We start from the raw sequence: 20,505 nt of genomic DNA on the forward strand, positions 1-20,505 counted from the left end.
GTGCTGTCATTGAAACAGCTAAAAAAGAAATTGCTATATATTCACCTCATTCTTTTTATCTGAATTTTCTCACACAATCTGCCCCCAGTCATGATCCAGTCCTGCAGGAGACTTCTTGCCACAGAATACAACATACCAACTCTGTTTGGGAACATGATACAGAACTTGCTAGATTAAATAACCTCATTTCCTTAAGTTCCAGGTATCTGATTTTTGGGACAATGTCAAAACAATCTCTGATTAGATTTCAGCAGTGACCATGGGGGTTTGGTTACCAGTAGGTATTTGACACATTTTTTTCCTCATTCTTGGCCAAGTGCTCCTAAACCAAATCAGAGGTATTGTTTAACTGGCTGCTGATTAATTTTTCAGACAATGTAGTAATCAGCTATCCATATGAGCAGTTAATCAGAACAGTGAGAAAGAAATGACATCTTTAGACCACATTTTATTGGAGTCTAAAGACCAAGTTGGTCCTTAGAGTTCTCATACCAGAAACGTGACTGTTAGCCATTAATCTACCTTTAGGTAGATTTAATCTACCTTAATTGACCTTTAGGGATAGAGACATCTTCCTCAACAAAATCAGACGATGCTTTGCAGTCACAAGGAAATAACAGATTCATCTATATATCAGATATATTTTATGAGATTTTTCTATAGGAATTGGCTCACAACTATGGAGGCTGAAAAGCCCCATGATCTGCTGTCTGCAAGCTGGAAACCCAGGATAGCTGGTGGTGTAATTCAGTTTGAGTCCAAAGGCCCAAGAACCAGGAACTCTGATGTTGTAAGTTTCAGTCCATGGACAGAGAGGAGATGAGATATCTTAGCTCCATCAGTGAGGCAGGAAAGAAAAAGGGGGGGTGGTGGTGGAGGGCAAATTCTTCCTTACTCAGGCTCTTGCTCTAGGCAGGCCCTCAGTGTACTGGATGACACCCACCCACACTGGGGAGGGGGTTCTACCTTACTGAATCCATCAGTTCAAATGCTAATCTCATCCAGAAACTCTTCACAGACACACCCAGAAATAGTGTTTAATCTGGGCACCCCATGGCCATTCAAGTTGACACATAACCATTACAGATATTCATAAATAAAACCCTCTAGTGCCAGATGTTCAAAAATCCAGGATGATGATGATGGTGATGATTACTTCATCTGAGTTAAACTCTTATTAGAGTACTTTGTATGGAAACAATGGGAAAATCGTTGCCCTATTATATTTGTTCTTGCTCAAAGTCCCTTCCAATGTTAAGCTAGAGCCATTCTTGTTTCCTCTTTAACATCACCTGGTCTTCTCTTATGCTTCGGTGTTCTCAGGTTTAAAATGGGTTAATAACACATACCTCACAGGGCTGCTGTGAACATCAAAGAGAAAAAAAATATATTTAAAATAACATGTTTACCATAGAACTTTGTGTGCAGATTATCAATCAAGTTATACACCCCATGGAGAGCAAACATTATTACAGATAAAACATATAAAATACTCTCAAGCTCTAAAATTGTCTACTACATCTCTGTGTTGGACAACTTAATACATTGCACAGGCCTACACCTCCAGGGCAACTGAAGTTTGAAAGCAATGTGTTAATATCAGAGCTTACCAGAATCGAATACACCCACCCCAATAATTCACAGGGCATATAAGAACTGAAATCTCCTTGAAATCAAAATTAAACACTCAAATACTTAAGTCCATGATATCTAGCTTCTGAGAATCTGTAAAAACACAGTGGTGGTGAAATTGTCTGCTATCTCAGGCACTTCTATACTTTACACCTTCCCTCCTACCTGGCTGGGATACAACTTTGTCAATACACTAAATAGTTTTGAATCAACTGGAGCATAATCAGCTCCATGGCCAAGGTTATGCTATTTATTTTAATGTCAGAATGGGAGCTGATGAGATCATTGTGGTCCTTCCATTATCTAGTTATAGAGACACATTTTGTTTTAATCTCTTTCTTCTAAATCAATGTTTGCTACTGGCAGTTCATATCAAAATGACTTTTGGGACTTTTCCATGTTTTGTCTCCCTTTCCTCAAATCAATGGGTGTGAAATGAGGGTTCAGGCATGTGCATTTTGAAAAATCTCCCCCTATAAATTTGATGGGCACCCCTGATTAAGAGCCACTCATGAAACTGAAGTGATCTAATCGTTGTATTTTTTTAAAGGAAAAAAATCAGTTACAATTTCACTCAGCTTCCTTCATAATAATTTTATATTGTATACATTGGCAAAATCTTTACTTTTCAGATTTTGCTACATTAATATCATTTACTCTTGATACAACTCAGGGTTGGAAAACTGAATTCCAGTCCACTGCTATCCTGTAGCCAGCGTTAACATCTGGCCTCATACGGGTATGAAACTTCTCTGATATTGGCCCATGTAGTGGAAAGGGAAAGGTCTTTTTCAGAGTTCATGATCATGGCCTTTGAGTTGTTATTTTCTCCCAGGGATAGAAGGAAAGGAGAGAAATAGCCCCCACATAGTGATTAGAAGCCTCAGTCACTATGTTCTTTTTAAAATTTTTAAAAATATCAAGTTAGAGGGGCGCCTGGGCGGCTCAGTCAGTTGAGCGTCCGACTTTGGCTCAGGTCACCATCTCACCATTCATGAGTTCAAGCCCCGTGTCAGGCTTTGTGCTGACAGCTCAGAGCCTGAAGCCTGCTTCGGATTCTGTGTCTCTTTCTCTCTCTGTTCCTTCTCCACTCTCATTCCATCTCTCTCTCAAAAATAAATAAAGATTACAAAAACAAATAAAATAAATAAATAAAAATATCAAGTTAGAAATAAAAAGGAGTCAATAACCAGCAGCTAGTCAAAACCATGTGTTTTGAGTAGTCTATAAATTAAATGACATATGTACATAATGATATATATGTAATATAACACACACCCCCATTTATATAGAAACATATCATGGATATGACAAATATTAATATGAATAAATGTAGAGAGTGGGCTTCAAAAAAACATCTCAGAATAAAGTCACTTTTAGAACTTGAGAAGTTCAGAGACTTCCTGATTGTGAGACTCTTGACAAGACTTTTTTAAACAACTCTGTTGTGGTACAATGGATATACCTACATTGCATACATTAGATATGCAATTTTGTAAGTTTGAAATCATCACCACAATCAAAATTATGAATTTACCCATCACTCCAAAAAGTTTCCTCATGCCTTAACATAATGTCTCTCAAGCTCCTCTCTTTCAGGTAACCACTTATTTACTCTTGTTAATATTTATTTTTTTGAATTATATACAAATTGTTCCATACAATAAGTACTCTTTTTCTGTCTTTTTTTTTTGTATTCAACATAATTATTTTGAGATTCATTCATGTTATAGTATGAATCAATGGTGCATTCCTTTTAATGCAAGTAGTATTGTATTGTGTGAATGTACTGGTTTGTTTATCCATTCATCAGTTGACAGACATTTGGGTTGTTTCCAACCTTGGGCTATTACAAATAAAGCCATTATAAACATTTGTATGTAAGTCATTGTTTGGCTACGTGCTTTCTTTTCTCTTGGGTAGATACCTAGAAGTAGAATGGATGGTTCTTCTGGCAAGTGTGAGTGTTACATTTTATAAAACTTCCAAATGATTTTCAAAAGTGTATGATTTTTTCATTCCCATCAGCAATGTATGAGAGTCCAAATACCTCCACATTCTCACCAACACTTGGTATGGTCAGTCTTTTTAATTTAAGCCATTTTCATACCACACACATATTGGTACCTTATCATGGTTTTAATTTGCATTCCCACAGTAACAAATGATGTTGAACTTCCCGCCATGGGCATATTTCCCATCCACTTATCTTCTGTGGTGGAATGTCTATATAAACCCTTCATCCATTTTTTAGAATTGAGTTGTTTGTTTTCTTATTAAGTTTTGGAAATTTGTTATGTAGTGTACATACAAGTCCTATATCAGATAAGTGATTTACAAATATATTATCCTAATCTGCAGCTTGTCTTTTTATCCTTTAACCAGTGTCTCTTAAAGAACAAAAGTTCTTAATTTTTTTTTCTTTTGAGAGAGAGAGAGAGAGAGAGAGTAGCTGCATGAGTGAGCAGCGGTGGGAGTGGGGGAGCAGAGGGAGAAGGAGAGAGAGAATCGTAAGCAGGCTCCACAGAGCCATAGAAGGGCTTGATCTGACAACCTAAGATTGTGAGATTGTGACCTGAGCTGAAATCAAGAGTCAGACGCTTAACCAACTGGGCCACCCAGGTGCCCCAAAAGTTTTTAATTTTGATGTAGTCTGTTTTTTCTTTTATAGACTTTGATTTGTTGTAATAGTTGATAAATCTTTGCTTAACCCAAGATCCCAAGAGCTTTCTCCCATGTTTTTTTCCGTTTTTTTTTTCTTTTTTTGGAAGTTTTATAATTTTATATTTGTGTCTTTGAACCATCTTCAATATTTTTTTTTTATACAGTGCTGATAGGGATTTAATTTTACTTTTAGTTTGCATGTGTATTGCCAGCAGGAGAGTCTGCAGTGTGTGAATGGAGGTCTGGGTTCTTGGATTTCCCATGAAAAGATAATACCCAACAATCCCACTGGAACAAAGACAGCCACAGGAAAAGCAGCAACCACAAAGCACTTGAGTAAAGCAAAAGTACACTCTCAAGGTGGGAGAGCAGGCAAGTTCCAGGAGGTGGCACTGGCCCTAAGTTGTTTAAGGATGGGGTATCTGTTATAGCTCTCTGGGCTGGGAGGAGCTGAGACTCACAGTGGGGTGGTCTCTAAATGGAGGCAGCTTGCAATCATTTGGGGGACTTCTCCACAGGTTGGGAGCGGGAGTTTTTGACCCTACAATGTTTGTACCAGAACAGTCAAGGCAGCCTTTCTCAGATGGGGTAGGGGGCTATAAATGCAATGCAAATGCATTATAAGGAGTGTAGGGGTCACCCTGGGGCAGAGGTGGGAGAAGAGAGCACATGCCCTGTACCTGTGGCTCTGGATATGTCAGCCTCAAGGTCTTGGAAGCCACAAGGTCAGCGTCTTGTGCCCCCCGCTGCTAATGTGTAACCTATGTATCACTATCCTTGCCTCCAGCTCACGTCACTAGCATTCCCCCTCAAGGACTTGGGACTCTGCCTTGGGGCATTCCTTCCACTGCTTCTACTGAACGTAGGGATAGCCACTTTCTTTAACACCATTTGTCAAAGTGACATTTTTTTTTCTCCATTGGATTATTAGGAAGAGATTTCTAAGTTAAGATGTATAAATATAAAACAGATTACACCAAAATAAGTTTAAACTTCACTTTTGGAAAAATGCCTGGGTTATTGAAGAGAGATTCTGCTTTGATGTACAGCTACGGTTGATCTTAAGTACATTGGAAGAACTGAAACGTGGAAAAAAACAAACCAAGTCAAACACAACACATAGGTTTGGAGTTTGTTTTGAACGTGTGGTCCAGCTAAATGACCCAATTGATTCTCACCTACTTTTACTGGCTGTGTTTCTTATCATTTAGTCAAATATTCACCTATTTTGAATAGAGGATGGTAGCCTACTGCTGAGGACTAGACATCCTACATTATTAAATTTCTTTTCAAGGCATAAGTTACTAAGTTGGAGTAACTACATTATTAGAGGGTATAAAGAGGATTCTTTCTCCCGAACAGGGATCTATCCCATATTGAGTTTCATTTTGCATATGAACTACAAAGCCAACCGGTCAAAAGATTTCCTTCTACTCAGTCTATTTTGAGAGGATAAAATATATGACATATGATATTCCTGCTCTGAAAATTTCAAGGTCTGCAATGGTTATATTGTATCTTTGTATTATTTATAAAGTTCATCCTAATTCTGTAGACATGAAATGATATTTGAAGTAAAATACTATAATATTTTTCAGAGTTACTTTATAAAAATAAAAACATTTTAAACTAAATCACTCTTGCCTTCTCCTTATGAATGCAAATAAAATCCTTAAAAATAGTGTAACTTGAACCAATCAACAAAATGAGAGAAGCCCATAAACCTGACATGCCTTTGATGATCACAACCCCTGATGCTGGAAAATTAATTTTGAGGCTCTACCAAGAAAGCTCCAGTTCCCACAGGAAGCAAACGCATACGCCTGCGTGCACGTGCGTATACACTTACACACACACACACACACACACACACACACCCCTGAGAAGTCACTACTTCTGCTTTATCAAAAAATAAAAGCATGTTTATTGCTTTATAAACAGTTCACAAAGTCTGTATAAAGCAGCCCTATCTTGTCTGGAGTTCCTCCCAAATAAACTTTTATTTTGGTGTTGCTGTCTATATACATTTTCCTTGCATAACTTCTGAGATTTTCGGGTCAACATTATCACCAAACATGGTATTCAGCTTGGAGTTAACGGTCTGACATGATACCTACCAGTATGTCTATCCTAAGGATGATTTACAAAGTACATTTTTTTATTAATTTCTTACAATTTTGTTTTTTTTTTTCACATTGTATTAAAACAACTGGAACCAAGACTTGTGTTTCAGGGTATATGTAACTCATTCATGACCTATCGTATTACTGAACAGTTATAATGGTACATTAGGACATTGTAGTCAATGTAGCGGGTGAGTGCTGTGGTCTATCATAACCCTCTAGTGTTGGAATCCTGATGCCCAATGTGATGCTATAAGGAGATGGGGCTTTGGGAGGTCCTTAGGGCATAAGGGTAGAGTCCTCATGAATGGGATCAGTGTGCCACAAAGAGACCCACAGAGATCCTTACCCTCTTTCACCATGTGAGGACAAAATGAGAATCTTTAACCTGGAAGGTTCTCATCCCATCATGCTGGCACCTTCTTCTCAGACTTCCAGGCTCTAGAACTGTAAAAAATAAATTTCTGCCGTTTATGTTTTGTCTCCCCCATGCATAATCTTTAGTGCCTGACACATAGTAAGTACACATGAATATATACTGAGTGAATAAGTATCTGTGAAAAATCAAGTATGAACAATTCTAATTTAGCATTAATATTCTATAATATAGCAAATTTTTTGAATGCTGATGAATATCTTGCCCACTGGAATAGATTCTAGAGATACAAAAAAAAAAAGAAAGAAAGAAAAAAAAGAAGACACAATATCTGATGTCAAAGGGCTTAGTGTCAATTTAAATTTGGTTAATCCTGAAATATTTAAGGTGATTTTGGAAGCAAAGATCAGTAATTATGACTCATAAATTGGCTCATAGTGTATATTTTTGCAAAGTTTTATAGATCATACCCAATTTCATAACCTTATATAATTACTTTCTTTTTTAATGTTTACTTTTGAGAGAGGTGGAGGGGCAGAGAGAGAGAGGGGGACCCAGGAACCCAGGATCCAAAGAAGGCTCTGCACTGATAGCCACAAGCCTGATGTGGGGCTAGAACTCAGGAACTGTGAGATCATGACCTGAGCCGAAGTTGGATGGGCAACCAACTCACCCAGGCGCCCTGCTTTGTATAATTCTTTACCACATCTGCTTATTACCATTGTCTTCTACAAGCTAAAGGGTTTTACGAGGCTCAGGCTTAGTCTAGTCCTGTCAAATGCAAACATAGGCATAGATAGTGAGATTTAAGCAAAATGAGTAGGGGCGCCTGGGTGACTCAGTTCGTTAAGTGTCTGACTTGGGCTCAGATCATGATCTCATGTTTCATGGGTTTGAGCCCTGTTTGGGGCCCTATGCTGACAGCTCAGAGCCATGAGCCTGCTTCGGATTCTGTCTCCCTCTCTGCCCCTCCCCTGCTCACGCGCTCTCTCTCTGTCTCTCAAAAAGAAACAGACGTTAAAAAATTTTATAAAGCAAAATGAGTGGTGGTGTAATGCTTACCAGGTTCTTCCCTTATTAACTTCCAACACAACAGTTTGTGCATTTTTCACATGACAAAAATTACTGCAAGTTAACCCACCTTCCTTTTACAGGCAAGTAATGAAACTGATTAAAATCAAGTGAGATCATGATTGATTAAACTCATGATCAGAGAAAACTTCTGGCCTTTATTTATTGTTGAGTCGTTCACGAGACCATAGACAGAATTTGTCTCAGTCAATGTAAACTCCCCAACGATGAGCATTGGGCTGTACATTGTTTTCTATATCGGTAACCAGTGCAAGCTTCATTCATGCCTTTAACTTGACTTGTAATTAGAAAATCTAGACCAGCCAGCCACTTCTTAAAACTCAACTGCAGGAGGCAGAGCTAAGTTAATTCTTTCTAGGGTCTCAGTGTCGTGATAGCTACATAAAGGCCAAGTTTAGAGAAAAGGGAACATGGAGAATAGCCGGCAAAATTTCAAGATGGAGAAAGATTATCATAGAAATACAGAGTCGAGGACATCTGAAAGATCTTTGTCATGGCTTACATTGTTTTACAGCCCCTGTGGGCACCATTCAAAGAGGTGCTATGACTTGTGAGCTTTGCAAAGTTACGGGCACAGGCAGAATAAAATTGCAAATCTTTTAATTCCTAGTTCAAGTTTCTCCCCAGTCCAAGCAGCTTTCAAAAAAAAAAAATTATACGCTGTTGTTTTAATAAAAAGTACCTCCTTTTATGCCTAAAACTGATTGCAAAATAAGTTTCCTTCCCAACACATCCTGAGAACAGAGAGCTTTAAACCATATAGATCTTATATTCATAGAGCCCTGCTTCAAAGAACAATATTCAGAGGAGGGGTACTCATACAAAAGCAAATAAATGTTAAGGCTATTATATAGCTGACTTAAAATTTTAGTAGCAATAGTGTGGTAAAGAAAAATAAATTTCAAGATGTGCGACTAAAAGAAACTCTATTCTTTAAATCTATCAAGCATTCTGGTAAATGTTCCTTAACTTGTCACTGGTGAAACAAATTCAATTTGCCACTTCAGTTCTAGCAAAGTGTCATCAATTTTCTAATTTTCTTCTCCTTTTCCTCTCTGTACTCTTTTCTGTGCAATTATCAATTTCTGTTGGCTTCAAGTATCACCAATTTGATTACAGCTCTTCATATGTATATTTCCATTCCCGTTTTTTTTTTTTTTTTTCTCTTTCTCTCCAGACTGAAATGCATTGCACTCTTGTATCTGGAATACTTGTAAGTGCTTCCAGTTAAACATTGTAAGTATTAAGCACATCTTCATCTCATTTCAAAGCCTTCTTTCCCTGCATTTCCTAATCCATGTGATTGAACTTACACTCCTGCTGCCCCATTCCTCACACCTGTTCACATCTGTTAATTCTAGCTCTGGAGCGCCTGGGTGGCTCAGTCCGTTAAGCATCTGATCAGGTCATGATCTCATGGTTCGTGAGTTCAAGGCCCCTTTTGGGCTCTGTGTTGACAGCCCAGAGCCTGGAGCCTGCTTCGGATTCTGTGTCTCCCTCTGTCTCTCCCTTCCCCACTCATACTTTCTCTCTCTAAGATAAAATAAACATTAAAACAATTCTGGCCCTAAATGGTTCTTAGATTTGTTCCCTGCCTTTCATTCCCACCACCTCTATGTGAGCCCTGGAACTTACTGCCTCCTATATGATTTCTGCGGCTCCTGTTTATTTCTCATACAGCTTGGAGTTGGGGTGATCATGTCATGCCCACTCTACAAGGAATATTCTAGAGCTCTTAGGTTGCTCAAAAGCTCTTTGCAGTTGGTACCTGTCTTTTTTAACTTGCCCCACCTCACATCAAGTATCCTAAACTTTAGTTATCCTGTACCTCAGCCACTTAAACATTTTCTAGTTCCCGGACATACTTGGCCCTACATGCTTCTGAGCATACTTGATACGATACATATCCCATTTTTATGTGCTGAAATCCAACATATTCAACAAGATTTGGTCCTCTTGCCTTCCCCATAGAGCAACAAGACAACTAGTGGATCAAGTCCCTCTCGCTTTTATGTTTCCATAGCAATCTGTTCATATTCTATTCTATTATTCTATTCTATTCTATTCTATCCTATTCATATTGTGACTCTTACCAATTGCACTCTAGCTATTTGTGTCTCTAGCTTTCCCAAAAGCTGTGAGCTCCCTTAATCAAATCAGAAACAACCATAGTACTTAGAGATTAGGTAACATTCAATGTATGTTTTCTGAATAAAGGAGTAATGGTGAACAGGTAAATGCACACATGAATGAAGGAATAATGGGTGAATCAAACACAGACCCCTGATTTCTTGTCTCAGGCACAGACTGCAGTAGGGAATAATTAGAAAATGTACCTAAGCCTGGCACTGTACAAGTAGACTCATATGGGATCTAATATTAGGCAATCAACAGAGCTCTTCTCCACAAATACCACCCTGTGAGGTCCTTGATGCTTGCAATTCTTTTAAAGTAGGGCAAAAGTTTTCATTATATGATTAGGGAAGAAGATAAGTTTAAAAATACTGCAATCACTAATTCATAGCATGATGGGCAGTAAGGAGTCAATAACATTGAAGTTAATTTCTGCCCCTTATAGAACTACAGATCCAGGCTGCCTGAGTGTAAGATCCAACTCAACAATGTTTGACCAATAGGTAGACTCTGTGATGTGGTTTTCTCATATATAAAACAAGGAGTATATTTATAGGACTATTTTAGATGTGTTATAATAATAAAACTCAGTAAGTTAATAATGTGTGTGTAGTGCTTATAGGAGTGCCTTGTACTTAGTTTATGTTTTATAAATTGTTATTTTAAATTTCCAACAATTTATAATTGACATCAGGACTTCTCTGGAGGAAAATGTGTAGTAATAGATAGAATGAGGTTTACCAGAAGACAAGGGAAATGGTACAGAGGGGAAATGGGTCAAGGAGGTTAGAACAGGTCTGTGAAATGCAATTTCTTCCCTGGAGTGTAATTGTACGTTTACCAAAATTTTTAATTTGGCACAACAATGATCATATCATTTAGTTTTCAGATAATAATAGTAAGGTGATTTTTTACAATAAGAGAGACAGGTATTGATGGAAGATGATCAAGACTCAGTTTTCAGGAGAAAAAAAATATTGGAGACAGAATTAGGAGGCATTCATTCACAATTGAAAAGAAAATAGCCATTGTTAAAACAATAACAACAAAAACCTGTAAGGAAAGATGGAAAATAGGATGATAAAGACCTAAGGATAGCTCAGTGTAAGTGAGGGAGAGGGAAGAATGTTACTGAAAATGTCAAACCTGAGTGTAATTCTTTAAAACACAACAACAAAATAATAAACAAACAAAAACAAAAACAAGCAAAAGAAACCCCATTACTCTTATTGATATGCTGTAGGAGAGGAAAATAGTCCCTTGCCTAAAAAGCAAAAATTACATGCTCAGTTTTTACTTTAAAATGGAGATATATTCAAGGAAAGGAGAGAGAAACAAAGATCAAAGTGGGTCAATAATATTGTAATTATGACTTATTTCTCCATCATGTTCCTTATACAAACAAAAATAAGAAACAAAGCATAAGGTCTCCCTTTGCCTAAAAAGACCAGACTATTTATACAAAACACTTTAGACCATGTCCTACGTTTGTGTTCATTACATACCAGAAAGCCTTTCAGAGAGCAAATTGCTCTCATTTCAGATTCTTATCATTAACACAATTCATACTGATCTGCTGCTCTTTCATCCCATAACAGACAGATTAGCAGGAAATTATAGCCAGGTTGGTAGAAATATATAAATGCAATCTGCATAATATTTATCCAATGTATGACACTATGTATGTATATCACAAAAACATATTAAATATAAATATAAAACATATATTTATATCCATATAAAACATATTAAATGCAAACATCTGAAACATATGAAATGTGTTTTAAATGAAGGGAAAACAGGAAAAAACTATAAAAAATAAAAACAAAATTTCAAGATACATAAGTGGTTTGGGACTTGTTAAAACAGGGATAGGCATCTCTGGCTTCAAAAGGGCAGTCCTGTAGTATCTTAGATAATAACGATAATGGATAGTTACATTTACAAGTTTATGATATCATGATAAATTTAAATTATAAAGAAATTATGCAAAATATTTAGGAAAGGTCTCCTGTTTTTATTGTTAAGTTTTGTACTGTGTATATGGAAAATTCACCTATATGAAACATTTTATATGAGGATAATGATGGAAAAAGGAGGCACTGTTTTTATTTAGCGGTACCATTAAAATCACGGCACGATTGTAAATTGCCTTTCTCACATTCTAAGTAGTTGAAAATAGCTGTGCTGCTTCTGATCTCCTATTATGGCCAGTTCTAACAATGAATCTTTTTTGACATTAATTGGAAAACAAAGAGACACTAGAGATTATTATTTTGAGTTGCCTAAATGTTAAAACTCTTTATTAAATTTAATTTAATTCAAATAAAAATTCATTGAAATTAATTAATGATAACAATGTTAACTATTAGTTGTAGTGTAACTTCCAATAATAAACACCTCCGAAATGTTAAGAGGAAACCTAATCGGCAATGCCTGGAAGGAAAGAACCTGCCTTTCACCCTTTCCCCAACCTGTAAATGTTTCCTCCATTCAACACAAAGAACACAGGTCCCAAGGAGCCCCTCAAACCATTGGAATCAATCAAGCAACTCTTGTAGGCAAAGGACAGAACAAAAGGCTCTCAGGGATCTGTACTGTGGGCTAGGTATGGGTGAGAAAAATAATTTAAGCCTTATTCACAAATCACTGAAGATCCACTCTGAAGCTTCCTTATTATTCACAAATCCATTAATAAAACACACTAAACAGTGGTGCTAAAGAGATGGCTAGATGTTCACTAAAGTCCCTCCTTTTCTTTGGTCAAACAACTGGATGACTTTGCCAGCCTCTTTTGAGATGCAAAACTCCTTGTGACTAAGTTTTTCCCAAAGGAACACAAGTAGCAGTGTGTTGGTCAAATCCTCCCATGGGCGTTGCTCCTTGCTCTTTTCCTTCCTCTGAAAGTACAGACCATGGCAAGGTCTTCGGTAGGGGATGGCTGAGCACCAAGGCCCAACGAGCCTGGATCTCTGTGTGTGATCCTATGGGGAGGGTTGTCGTGCAGACATTAACACCAGCGGGTCACTCACATAAACGAACAGTGAACAATGGCTTTAAACCATTGAAATTTACCATCTATTGTGTTCATTCCCCAGCTTACCTTAACTAATTTGAAAACTGAAGTAGAGAGTTTGGAGTTAAGTAAACCTAGCTTTCAATTCCCATTCCCAATTTGCTAAATGTGTGGCTTTGGGTAAAGTCTCTCAAACTGCAAAGACCTCCATTGTCTGATCTTTAAAAAGGGGAAAAACCTATGTCAGAGTTTTAATGAGATAACATGTAATATTCTTTTTCTGAATTTTATTTTTTTTAATTGTTTTTAAAGTTTATTTATTTAGAGAGATAGAGAGGGAGTGGGGGATGGGCAGAAAGAGAGGGAGAGAGAAAATCCTAAGCAGGCTCCTCACTGTCAATGCTAAACCTGATGTGGGGCTCGAACTTACAAACCATGAGATCATGACCTAAGCCGAAATCAAGAGTCTGATGCTTAACTGACTGGGCCACCCAAGCGGCCTTCTTTTTCTGAATTTTAAATGAGATAAAATATGATAAAATATTTAACACAGAGCCTAACAAAATACTTACAATGGGAGTTATTATAATTAGTTTGGTAATTAAGTACCATAAGTACTCTTCCAGGAAGAGAAAATAAATATCTGAATAGTTTTTAAGACTATGCATCTAAGTATAGACTCTGTCCTTGATATAATCTAACTGGCAATTCAGTCTTCTCTACACGAAAGCTGCTTAAGCAAGGGGATCCTTACGGGTTGATAAGTCTAAATATTTTTAAATTCAAAGATACAACTTTGCATGTAATCCAGACTCTTGACGGCAAGAACGTAGGACCATCTTTGTGGGTTACCTAATGCCCAAGTGCACACACAACACAAATACACACATATGCACCACCTATTTATTTAATTAAGTGTTTTCTAAAGAGGCATCTATATTCCATGTTACCAAGTGAAGGTAAAATGACTCCAAAGAGATAAAAGAAAACAATTACTTCACTGTTCCTAGGAAGGGGATCTGTATAAAATATTTGAGGTTGATGAGAACTGAAGTCCTTATTCTTATTTGTGTTCTATTCATTCCACAGATAAACTAAAAAGAACAACAACAACAAAAAGAAGTATATAGACAACAGGGGCAAAATGTCATCCTAAATAATACATTGATAATACTTTAAAATAACCATTTCCAGAGGCGCTTAGGTGGCTCAGGCAGCTAAGCACCTGATTTCAGCTCGGGTCATGATCTCACGGTTCATGGATTTGAGCCCTGAGTCGGGCTCTGTGCTGACAGCTCAGAGCTCAGAGCCTGGAGCCTGCTTCGGATTCTGCCTCCCTCTCTCTCTGCCCCTCTCCTGCTCGTGCGCTCTCTCCTTCTCTCTCTCTCTCTCTCTCTCAAAAATAAATAAACATTAAAAAATAAAATAAAATAAAATAAAATAAAATAAAACAACCATTTCCATAAATGAGGTGGTCAATATTAGTTTTAAAGCTTACAGATCTCAAGTACCCTGGAACTTGATTCAATGCCAGTATGAAAGAAGGGTGAAATAAGCAAGACCTTTCTCTTATTTTTTTTTATACCTCTCAATAATAAATTGTAACATGCCTTTGTCTACATCTTTCTTTAGACATATTAGTGCTATTTTGGATTGCAAAATTTTTATCCCACCCTACCGGCTCTCCCTCCCACCCCTTTGCCTTTTCTTTCTTCACCATTGTTCCTCTAAACTACAAGACCATCTGTTCACTTGGCAGATGCGAGTCAGTTCTCTAATTGTTGTCATTCTTAGCAGAGTGCAAACCCGGCACAATCCGGAGGACGAGAAGTACTACATTCATGAGTTAGCCAAATGTATATTGTTGTCGAAATTACTTGTCAAAACGTCAAAGGGAACGATATTTGATTTTCAAAGCACAGCATACATCCACCCAGATTACAATATGAGGGCCTTATTATGCGGTTACTTATGCAATGCATCATTCAGATTTTGACGCAAGTAAATGGCATGAGCTCTCACAGGCTCTGATTTCTATTGTGTAGAAGGAGTATAGGAGTTAGTTACAAAATCCTTTGTTCAAGCAGTGAATTGAGAGGTTTTTCTGAAGTATATCAAATGCATACATTTAGAAGACAGAAATCTGTGGTATGAATGCACGTCACTTTTAAACAGCCTCGCTACATGATAACCGGGATTTAAACAATATATTAAATATATTAAAGGTGGAATTGGAAGATTTTCAAGGCGAAAAGCAACAAGATACCGTATTAGGGTTCTACTGCTGCTGTAACAAATTACCACAAATTTATTTACATTTTGTAGATCAGGAGCCTGGCACGGTTCTCCCTGGACTAAACGCAAGGTTTCAACAGGGCTACATTCCTTTTCAGAGACTGGTGAAGAATTCATTTTCTTGCCTCTGGTAGTTTCCAGAGGCCACCCTTTTCCTTGGCTGTAGGCTGCTTCTCTCTTCATAGCCAGCAACAATGTTGCATCTCCTTGATTTTTCTTCCTAGTCACACCTCCCTGCCTGCCAACAGCTAAGGAAGCTTCATTGCTTCTGCTGAAATCATGTGATCAGGATGAGCTCACCAGGATAATCCAGGTTAATGTCCCCGACTCAAAATCCTTCATCGGAACCACACCCACAAAGTCCGCTTTTCCAGAGAAGGCATCATACTCACGGGTTCCCAGGAATCTGCTATAAACATCTTTGTGGAATATTATTCTGCCCACCCACAGCTATCATCCATCTGTGACTCCTCTTTCACAAATGACAAATGGAAAGCATAAAATAGGTTACGTTAGCTCAAAGTCAAACACTGAAAAGAATAACACTGTAACCCCAACCCTCCAATTCCCTGCCTTATAAATGAAATATACTTTTCTTCCTAATTTTACATGCTTCTTCTTGCAAAAAAAGAAATTGATCAAAGGGTTACTCTGGAAAGTGTTTGCGCTTCGAACATGTGATAGCAGACCCCAACTATTATTTGATGATACAAATCAGTTACAAGTGAAACTTTTCAGCAATGCATAGACCACCCAGAGTTAGAGTAGGTGTTTAATTAAATTATATACATTGTTGATGACAGCAATGATGACGTCATATCACAACACCTTTCCAAAGGCTCTAAGAACTGCTTTTAATTTCTAATGGATCTAGGAAGTAATCTGAATATACACAGATTAAAGATAGATGAGTAAGAAACAGAACAATTAGAAGTCTGTACATGTAAACCTTCTACACATACTTATTAAATGGCGATTCCAGGCTAAATGGAGAGATAGATGCTGGAGATAAAGGATAAATATGGTATGGAACTACACTGAATGAGCTCAGTGTGATTGGGAAACAGGTACGTATATAAATTTTGTCCCATGTGTTCTAAAGGTATATGGAAAGAGAATCAAGGAGGAAGCAGTTAGCGCTGAAAGGGGTCTCAATATTTGAGATTGGTTTTGAAGGATAACCGGGATTTTGAACATTCAGATAAGTAGCAATACGCTGTCCTTTATTTTCTCAGGAACCATAAAATGATATCAGTTTAATCAAATGAAAAAATGTCTTGCAAAATTAGCCTCTAGGAAACTTACATGCTTCACATCAAATTTCCACCCAACTTTTCTTCTGTATTGAAAAGTGTGAGTTGAAAGAGAAAGAAAGAAAGAAAGAAAGGAAGAAAGAAAAGTAAAAGAAAAGTGTAAGTCTGAGGATGAACAATAGCACAATTCACTCAGGCCACAGGGTTGCTTTCACCCATGAGCAAGCTTTAACTCTGGAGCTGAGTCCGCAGCAGAGGCCCCTCACTGACTGTTCAAAGCCACATAAAATATAAGCTTTAGCTCTGGAGAGTGTCAAAACGGATTCTCCTTAATAAAACGTTCACTTGTTTTCAAGAACGGCTAAGCCACATCAAAAGTAGGCACTTTGGGGTGCCTGAGTGGCTCAGGTCATGATCTCATGGTTCGTGGGTTCAAGCCCCATTTGGGCCCTGTGCTGACAGCTCGAGGCCTGGAGCCTGCTTCAGATTCTGTCTCCCTCTCTCTCTGCTCCTCCCCTGCTCATCCTCCCTCTCTCTCTCTCTCTCTCTCTCTCTCTCTCCCTCTCCCTAAAAAAGAAATAAAAACTTAAAAAAAAAAACTAGACACTTTAATTTGGGACTATTCAATAAATAATATCATCATTAGTAATGACTAAGATTTTACAGAATATTTTGGAACGTGACAATATCTCACTATGCATTCAAGTATTCAATAAATATTTGTTAAGCTACTATTATTCACTGGATAGTCTTCTGTGCATTGAAGAAGTGAACTAAACAAGCTGTTCTCTAAGAGAGATGAATATATAATATGGCAGATGATAGGAAGTGCTATAAAGTTAAAAGTAAGAGAAGGTAATAGGAAAATTGCCTAGTGGTGATGTTAACACAAAAGATTTTTTTTTAAGTTTATTTATTTTGAGAGAGAGAGAGAGAGAGAGAGAGAGAGAGAGAGAGAGAGAGAGATTGAGAGAGAATCCCAAGCAAGCTCTGAACCGACACCACAGGGCCTGACTCAGGTCTCAACCAGGGGCTCCATCTCGAGGACCATGAGATCATGACCTGAGCCAAAGTCAAGGTTAAGCGTAACCAACCGAATCACCCAGGTGCCCCAAAACACACGATTTCTGGGGAAATACTCTAAGGTCGTCTTTGAGCACAAAACTGAGAAAAGCGAATGAGGAAACTTTACAGAAAGAACACAAAATACAAATGCCATAGGGAAAGCCCAAGTACAGTATTTCTCACGTACACCAAGAAAAGCAATAAGGCCAGAGCTGTGCAGGCAAAGAAAAATGTAGGAGATGAGGGCAAACAAGCAGCTATGGAAGCTTCTGTGGAGGACCCTGTGGGATTTTGGTTTCAGTGCAGTGGGAACTTACTAGCAGATTTTCAACAGAGCTGTGACATGACCTGACTTACATCTTAAAGAGATTTATCTGCCTTCTGTATCGCACAGGGGTAAGCAGAGAGGTCATTAGAGACCCACTGCTCTTGTCCAGCTGAGGTATGAGGATGGCCCCTCTTTCAATATGACTTTGCAAACTGGTTAAATGGAAAACTTATTTCAGTACTTTTTCAAAATGGAGATTGTAGATACATCTGTATTAGCGCAAAATAATAAAAAAAATAGTTAAATCCATGTGGACAATAAAAGATGTAAAATTTGTAGAATTTTGAATAAGTACACAGGATTCTTGAATAACACAAAGATAATTAATACTGAAAAGTGTAGATGAGAGTTATTGCCGTCATTATTTGTAGGACATTGTTTAGAAAATACCTACCTATAATCAATGAAGTGTCACACTTTATTCACCCTCATTTTAAACATTTGTGCTGAATGGTTGTAATTTTTTAGTAAAAGTTCTTATTAAACTATTTATTATGTATATTTCCTATATATATATATTAGAAACATACATACATTTTATATGTATATATATATATACATATTAGAAAAATAATGCCTTAAAATTATTGCAACTTATGTATATTGCTAAATAACATTTTCAGTTGTAACTCTAAGCATTTTCTTGGGAAAATCAAGATTCACCCACTATTATCATAATAGTCAAAGCCTAAATCATAACTAACATGTATTTATACAAATAAAATCACATCCAAACATGCACACTTTAAAGTTACTAAGGAAGTCTTAAACAACTCCATATGTTTAAAATTCCCTTTGGATTCTAATGAAATATTTGTAATATTTAGTTTCTGGGCCATATGTGCAATCACTTCAAAATTTCTTGGTAACATGGGTAACTTTTTTTTTTTTTTTTTTTTTTTTGGTATCGGTTGCTAAGGTTACAGACTTTTTTTTTCTTTGCTATTAACAGACTATATTGGGTCTGTAACCTGAGTCTCCTGGGCTCTCAGATTCTGATTGCCCCATGTCTCATTTTCTAGACTTTCTTTGTATCCAATGCCGAATTTTCAGATTCCTGCCCTGGGTCAGCTGACACTACTGTGCTTGCTAAGTGTATACACCCTTGTCCTCCATGAATAAGGGCTTGATTGTGCATTGATTAAAATGGCTTATTTTACTGTTAAAGTAAATTACACAGAAATGGCATTTCCTCCCAAACAAAGAAAAATAATACCATAATAACACAAACTTGACACTTCCCTAATGCTTTAATCTGACAATCTCAGCACACTTAACAAACAGCAATTAATTAACCCTTACAACATTCCTGTCAGGAAGGTCTGATTACACCCATTTTACAAATGAAATGCTAAGAGGTAACCAACTTGAACAAGGTTACACAGTTTGCTCATGACAGACCGGGGACCATAACTCAGTAGCCTTGGCCCTATGCTCCCAGCCAGTCAACAAGCAGTCAACAAGTACTAATCAGGAGAACGTATTGCTTCTGTTTATACTATGAAAAATCCCTATTTTGTAAGAATCCATGGATGGTTATGCAGACGAAGGCTTTATTACATCCATTCGTAATTCTCATCCAACCTTATCACAAAAAGGAAAGAGAACTTGAAAATCCATAAGCACATCTTTTCAAGGGTACTGCTGCCTTAAAAAAAAAAAAAAAGGCTGTGTTAATTGTCAACCTGTAAAATATGACCAAGGAAGAAGTTTGATGGAGGGGTGGAAGGCTAGGTTGCCATATGTGTGAGCTAGAAAGTGTAGCAGTCAATACATTCAATGACTTGATTTTCCTGGTAAATTTTCATCCATGCCTGATAATACAAGGAAGATTGAAAGGTTTCTTGGGATTCACATACACAAGCAGAATTAGCCTGTAAAGAAAATATGAAGCCATATGAGAACATTACTGCATACCTCCATCCGGTTAGAAAGCTCTTTTTTTTGTAAGCAGTAAAATTTAGTGATTGCGTGGCCAGTCATGTGGCTTCATCAGAAGCTGTGCCTGCAGTTAAATTGGATCCCATAACATCAGTGAGAATGGCAGGCGTCGCACTGACATGGTAGCTGTTAAATCTGGAATCATCAAACTTCAGTTGGCTCGTGACATCAAGGGCAGAGAGCCCACATCTTTTCCCTTCTCAGGCTGCTCGGGAGAACATAAACTAATCAAGCCCCTCATTAAAAGTTATGTTTCCTCAGAAGTGTCTTTAATGAGAATGTGGTTTTAGTCAAGGCATCCCCTGCCTAACGCTCCATGCTGTGAATGATCAACTACTGATTTGCACTTAGGCCGTTATCATAATCACAAAATGGCAAAATGTGCTCCAACACCGTCTATCCTCTTCTTTTTTTTTTTTTTTAAATTTTTTTTTTCAACGTTTTTTATTTATTTTTGGGACAGAGAGAGACAGAGCATGAACGGGGGAGGGGCAGAGAGAGAGGGAGACACAGAATCGGAAACAGGCTCCAGGCTCCGAGCCATCGGCCCAGAGCCCGACGCGGGGCTCGAACTCACGGAGCGCGAG

At 37.6% G+C, this 20,505-nt stretch overlaps 1 long non-coding RNA gene across 1 annotated transcript; it reads right to left on the bottom strand.

Moving 5' to 3' along the window:
* Positions 1-1,017: 1,017 nt before the first annotated feature.
* LOC131518263 (uncharacterized) lies at positions 1,018-9,888 on the bottom strand. The gene is made up of 3 exons (XR_009264977.1): positions 9,523-9,888; positions 6,808-6,866; positions 1,018-1,361 (listed from the first exon to the last, which is right to left on the bottom strand). It is a non-coding gene; the product is annotated as an uncharacterized LOC131518263 (long non-coding RNA).
* Positions 9,889-20,505: the final 10,617 nt, after the last annotated feature.

The sequence above is a fragment of the Neofelis nebulosa genome, chromosome 7 (genome assembly GCF_028018385.1).
Source record: "Neofelis nebulosa isolate mNeoNeb1 chromosome 7, mNeoNeb1.pri, whole genome shotgun sequence".
NCBI classification, from domain to species: Eukaryota; Metazoa; Chordata; class Mammalia; order Carnivora; family Felidae; genus Neofelis; species Neofelis nebulosa.